The sequence below is a fragment of the Ranitomeya imitator genome, chromosome 5 (genome assembly GCF_032444005.1).
Source record: "Ranitomeya imitator isolate aRanImi1 chromosome 5, aRanImi1.pri, whole genome shotgun sequence".
Classification (NCBI taxonomy): Eukaryota; Metazoa; Chordata; class Amphibia; order Anura; family Dendrobatidae; genus Ranitomeya; species Ranitomeya imitator.
In genome coordinates, this window is record NC_091286.1 from 583,373,935 (window position 1) to 583,380,689 (window position 6,755).

A 6,755-nucleotide genomic window follows, 5' to 3' on the forward strand; every position below is an offset into this window, starting at 1 on the left:
TAAAGGACCGATTTACAGCACCCGGCCGTGGACCTTCTTCCGTAATGGAGTTCCAACCACTGCTCACACCAGGAACTGTAGACTGGAGGAGATGTTGAGTGTCACAGCCACACAGATCAGACCTTGATGCCCAATCCTAAGGATAGGCCACCTTACACGATATCTAGGAGAGTTTACTATAAAGCCACCCACTGTAGCACTAAGGCTTTTTTCTGCCATTATCTTATTTCCATGACAGCAGCTTATACACATGGCCGCATTAAAAGATGCGATACAAACTTCTGGAAAGTTACAAACAACCAATCCTGATTATTCTGTAGAGAAACTTCCATATATAATACATTTCTTTCTTGGGACTAATGATCAATTTATAAAATTCAAGCGATCGGAGGAGGATACAATGTCAACACCGCTAACTTCCATGCAGCTCCTATTAAATATAAGACTTTCATAAATACAGGATCTCTGTATGTACAGGGCATCATTTGTCCATCACATATGCACGTTAACTATTACATTCTCTGCCTCCAATATACATAAGCAATTACCACTAGGGGTAATCATACCAGCATTAGTCTTCCTTACACTTAGGCAGTACATTCTACTTTAAAAAACGAAAAAAAAAAAATATTGAAAATTAGGCAAAGGGACCCCTCAATAGTCTTTGTTAAAAAGGGTCTCTAATAGGCAGAGTAGACCACCACCCCTTTTGCAGGTATCTCTATCACTAGTAGTCCGTTGGCAACAATGTAGCAAACAGTCACATTGTTCTGCAGCGCCATCACAGGGGTAATTATAAAGGCTATGTACACTTTTGCACAGATTTTGCTTGTTCCTTGCATGCAGAGTTTAGAAACTTTCCAAACCACCATTAAAATTATTCTACCATTCGGTAGCTACTAAGTGCTATGCAAAAATGTTACAAATCCATCGGCGCTCCCGCTTCCTCCTTGCGCAGCCTCCCGCTTCCTCCTTGCGCACCCTCCCTTCTGTGTTAGAGATAAGGGCTCCTTTTCACGTGCGAGAAATACGTGTGAGTCTCACATGTTAAAACCAAGCTCTGGTGCCGGGACCACAGAGCGGAGCGTGCAGCTGCGTAGCAATACATGGAGATTTACATAGAGCCGCACGCTCCGCTCTGGAGTGCCGGCACCAGAGCTTGGTTTAACATGCGAGACTCGCATATATTTCTCGCAAGTGAAAAGGAGCCCTAACAGGGAGGGGGCTGTACACCGATGTCCATAATTTGGAAAGAACACCACATCTCCATGGGCAGAAAAATACTACAGAGAAAGATGAAACCACATGAAGAAATTGAAGGATAGAAATTGTGCTGATATAGGAATAAAAAGGAGGCTGTCTATTATTGATGACCAATTCTGGGAAGATATCAATGTCTGATCGGTCAGGGTCCAAAACCCGATTGCCAGTCAGCTGGTGGCCTCTGCAAGTTGTTACTGCCCAATTGTAGAGCTGCGCCATCTTCTGATCGTGGCGGTGGCTGAGCACCATCAGGAGGCGGATGTGCAGAACCCAGCCACTATCCGAAGACAGAGCAGCTCCGCAATAGAGTAGTTCTGGCTGGCGGCTGCTGACACTACCAGCGGCTAATCAGGGGAGAAGTGTGCATGTAGGGGGTCCAGGTGTCAGACCCCGACCGATCAGATATTGATCACCCATCCTGATAGGAGATCTATGATAAAGTAGTGGACAACCTTAACCTTGTCCATGGAAACCTCAGCACCTCGCAGATACCCAGCCTAATTTACAGGAAGAGGTACTCAAAAGATTAAAAAAAAAAAAAAAAAAAAAAAAAAAAAAACACCAAAAAAACCCAGAAGCTTCAATCAGGCTACAAACCGCACATTAGGGGAGTGAGTGATCCGAGTTCGGGAACGGAGACTGCAGACTAAAGCGTAGCGCAGCTCTATTAGCCAAGTAACTGCTAACGTGTTAAAACTCAAATCCCCACAGTGTAAAAAAAAAAAAAAAAAAAAAAAAAAAAAAAAACAACAAACAAAAAGTCTAAGTACTCAGTGACTAATCTAACATAGGTTGCATGATGCACACATGCAGGAAGAACAAACAGTCCCGAGCAGGTTTTTGCCATGTAATCTGCAAGAACCTTGATGTAGGGGGATAAGACCACAACTAGAGCAGATGTGTCACTTACTGGGCTGTGCTTTGCCATTTCTATACAAAATCATTGTTTTATCAACAGGAGCTAATCACTGCAGGACAGTCTCATGTCTGATTGACAGCAGTGTACATTGTATAGTGACAGGAAGCTGCTAATCAGCGGAGTGGGCGGGGTTACAAAGGACTCGGCATTCAGAGCTCCGCAGTTAGAAAACCGACTATCAACTGCTGCACGCCGTAAACTAAGTGATACATTGCTGAGAACAGGGGCTCTGCCCCTACATGATTGTGCGGTCAGAACAGAGCAAAAACATGCGTGCACAGTTTCTCTCATTTACGAACCTTCTTTTAGATCATTTCCTGGATTACGTTTTTGAAAACTAATTTTATAAACCAAGCAACTCCTCTAAAAGCATGGAGACCCCTCATACTACATAGGACTAGAAACACCTCAAAAACTCCATACATGACACTGAAGTGCATACGTTCGTTGTTTTTAGCATTAAGTGCTCAGGAACCCACTGTGTGCACATATCACAAATGGTTTCGGTATATGAGCCCTAGATCGGGGGACTGGAGAATTAGGTTTTTAGGGGACAAAAGTAGTAAACATTCTATTCTTCAAACTATCCACCTATATTGAGGTGGAAAACAGGTCTGTGCCAGCACTTCATGGCTCCATACATAGTTCTATGTATACGGGACACATCTTGACCCTTCTCTTTCACACCCCAACTCTTGGATGGCTTACTTTACATTAAAATAATGGCATGCAGGTTATGACTCCTATTCACACCCTGCCCCAAGACACTTCAAAACTGTCAAGAAAAAAAAAATATATATCTGACTTCTAGAATCATACAAGCCAGTTTTTCAATAAACTTTTGCAATGGCGAGTTGCCAGCCCATGGGGCAGTTGTACATTGAAGAAGGTCCATAGACTTAGGGTACCGTCACACAGTGGCATATTGATCGCTACGACGGCACGATCCGTGACGCTCCAGCATCGCTCCATTATCGCTCCAGCGTCGTAGACTGCTGTCACACTTTGCAATGTACGACGCTGGAGCGATAATTTCATGATGTATGTGCGATGTAGAAGCCGTTGGTTACTATGCGCACATCGTATACAATATCGTGCACACCTTTGTTACACCATGCGATCATGCCGCCACAGCGGGACACTAGACGACGAAAGAAAGTTTCAAACGATCTGCTACGACGTACGATTCTCAGCGGGGTCCCTGATCGCAGGAGCGTGTCAGACACAGCGAGATCGTAAGTATATTGCTGGAACGTCACGGATCGTGCCGTCGTAGCGATCAAAATGCCACTGTGTGACGGTACCCATAATACCACACTTTAAAAAAAAAAAAAGTAACCTTTAGATGCCACTTATGGTAATTTGCCTTTAAATAATCTTGGCAGTGAAAACAGATTTTGGGTAAAGCCGGTATTTTGCACGCCCCAAAGGCTTTTAATGTGTAACAAGTTAAACTAGCAGTGCAGGAATGCTAATACCATGTGTTGTAGGTAAAACCCAGAATTTAAAAACACACACAAAAAAAAAAAAAAAGTACAAGCATAAAAGTGCATAGCCCATACATCAGAGCAATGATGGCAACATGGGAGTTTAAGGGTAAGTTCACACAGGGCTTTTTTGCTGCGTTTATGATAATTTTCAGCTGCTTTTTACAGTACCAGCAAAGCCTACGCGACTTCAGAAATCTCAAGCACACATTGGTTTTTTGTGTGATCAGTGTTTTGTGCTTTGCTGCGTTTTTTGGACAGAGCATGTCACTTTCAGCGGTTTTTACCCACTGACTTGAATGGGTGTTGAAAAAAAAAAAAATGCAGCAAGAGCGCAGGTATTTGCTGCTGAAAATTCAAGGACATCAGAATGGACAAAGGGGAAAAACAAACAAAAAACGCACCAACTATGCAACAAAAAAAAAAAACAGAACAAAAACACACCTAAACCTGCGTTTTTGGCGCAGCTTCTTTCCTGCAAAGATCAGGTTTTGCTGCAGAAAAAAAAAGCTGCAAAAAAAACACCCTGTGTGAACTTACCCCAAGAACTACTGCAATACTAGAAATCAGTCTCCCATGGAAAAGAGCCAGAGGCTTGTATTCTGAGAAATGTCAAATCATACCCATCAGGACCCCGCAATGGCGGGTGTTCCCGTTTCATGGTTCCTGCAATTTTTCAAAGCAGTTATCCGACACGCTAAGTTCACATTAGCTTCCGTGCGCAGCGTATCATCTGCATGCGCAAACGCGTGTCAAGACACAAACGCATGCTTACGCTGTGTTTATTATCCGCATCAGCTTACGCTTGACGCAAGAAAAAAAGAGCTACGTGTGCATGTGTTTGTTTGCTTGCGTTTGTTTATGCGCATGCGTTCGATATTTCCAGGAGGGCGTGTCTCAATGGGCTTGTTCCTGGACATGCGCAGTCTGAAGTACACATGCGCATCGAATGCGTGTCCTGCGTACAAATGTGTTCCCATAGACCGTAAGGTGTTTTGAATCACTCATCCGCATGCGTATGTCTGCGCTAAAATTGACACCTCAAAAAAAAAAAAAAAAGCAACATGTTGCGTTGGCTGCACACCGCGAAATGACGCATGCGGACGCGTCCACAGGCGAACTGATGCCAACGCATGTCCCAGCGTACACAATGTTAAATATATGTACACGAGACGCATGCGGATCGGTACGCAGGTATACACTAGTGTGAACCCGGCCTTATAAAGCTGCGTGTTCGGAGCTCAGTGGGCGTCCCCTGTGCACCTCTTCTGGTCTTATTTTGAGAAAATTCAGCTTAAGTCTCCTAAACACCATATATTTTGACTAAATGACCAACCTTAGGATGCCTGTATAGTGCTGAGGATTAGTTTAGGAACAGCAGACGTAAACCATGCAGAACTGGTCCGTGGCCTGGGCTCCGTCTGAATCCCGAGCCGCAGATGCAGCGGCGCCTTGTTACACCTGGGTCATACAGCAGCTAAACGAGCAAAATGGGCATTGTAGGTGCATTGGAGCAATAAAAGCAAAGTGGACATAGGATAGGCTCTTTAGTCCTAATACTGCGTAAGCCATTCCGCTACACAGAAAAGAAAAAAATTGAAAAATTGTCCCCTGCCCCTGTGGCAAAGTCTTAGCTACAATTTTTAAAGCAACTGTCCAGTTCTGATTTTCAAAACCATTCAGCAAATCTGACCTACAAGGAAGCTCACCCGCCGTTTTCCTACATCTTGCTTTTTGGCTGCATTTTACCTCATTTTCATTAGGGCAGAACCATGATCTGTGACTACAGTTTAGTTACAGTGCCTAAAGGGAATCTGAGGTAGTCTGAGACACGCCCCTCTGTCTCATCATTGGTTCAGGCTTCTCCTGTTCCTCCTACTGCAGCACTGCCTCTTCTGATTGGCTGCTGTGTATGAAGACAAGTCACATGATCACTAGGAAGTTAGAGATTGGAGAGCACATTTCCTGTATAGCAAAGGCGTAATGGTTATAGGATACAGAGAACAAAAAATGTGAAACTGTCACCCACATTAGAGGAAGGAGCCTCAGTAGGGGAGGCCTGGGAGGGGCGCTTTATAGAAAGACACTAAGGGTACCGTCACACTATACGATTTACCTACGATCACGACCAGCGATATGACCTGGCCGTGATCGTAGGTAAATCGTAGTGTGGTCGCTGGGGAGCTGTCACACAGACAGCTCTCCAGCGACCAACGATGCCGAGGTCCCTGGGTAACCAGGGTAAACATCGGGTAACTAAGCGCAGGACCGCGCTTAGTTACCCGATGTTTACCCTGGTTACAAGCGTTAAACTAAAAAAAAAACAAACAGCACATACTTACATTCTGGTGTCCGTCAGGTCCCTTGCAGTCTGCTTCCCGCACTCAGTGACTGCCGGCCGTAAAGTGAAAGTGAAAGCACAGCCGCTGTGCTCTGCTTTCACTTTACGGCCGGCAGTCACAGTGCGGGAAGCAGAGACGGCAAGGGACCTGACGGACACCAGAATGTAAGTATGTGCTGTTTGTTTTTTTTTTAGTTTAACGCTTGTAACCAGGGTAAACATCGGGTAACTAAGCGCGGTCCTGCACTTAGTTACCCGATGTTTACCCTGGTTACAAGCGAACGCATCGCTGGATCGCATCGCTAGATCGGTGTCACACACACCGATCTAGCGATGACAGCGGGAGATCCAGCGATGAAAGAAAGTTCCATACGATCTGCTACGACGTACGATTCTCAGCAGGATCCCTGATCGCTGCTGCGTGTCAGACACAGCGATATCGTAACGATATCGCTGGAACGTCACGAATCGTACCGTCGTAGCGATCAAAATGTTATAGTGTGACGGTACCCTTACACAAGCCCATCAGATAGCTATACTGAGCCCCCATCTGTCCTGTGCGGTGGAGAAAATATACAATATAACAGACACTCCATGGCAGACAATCACAATGTTAGGATTTTGCTACATATTGTATTACTAAAGGCAGTGGTTTATGTAACAAAAGTAAAAGCCACTTCCAACCAAGGCGTAATCCTGAATATTCCTTTTTATACTGCACACTGAAGCAAGAAGTCTCAGAACT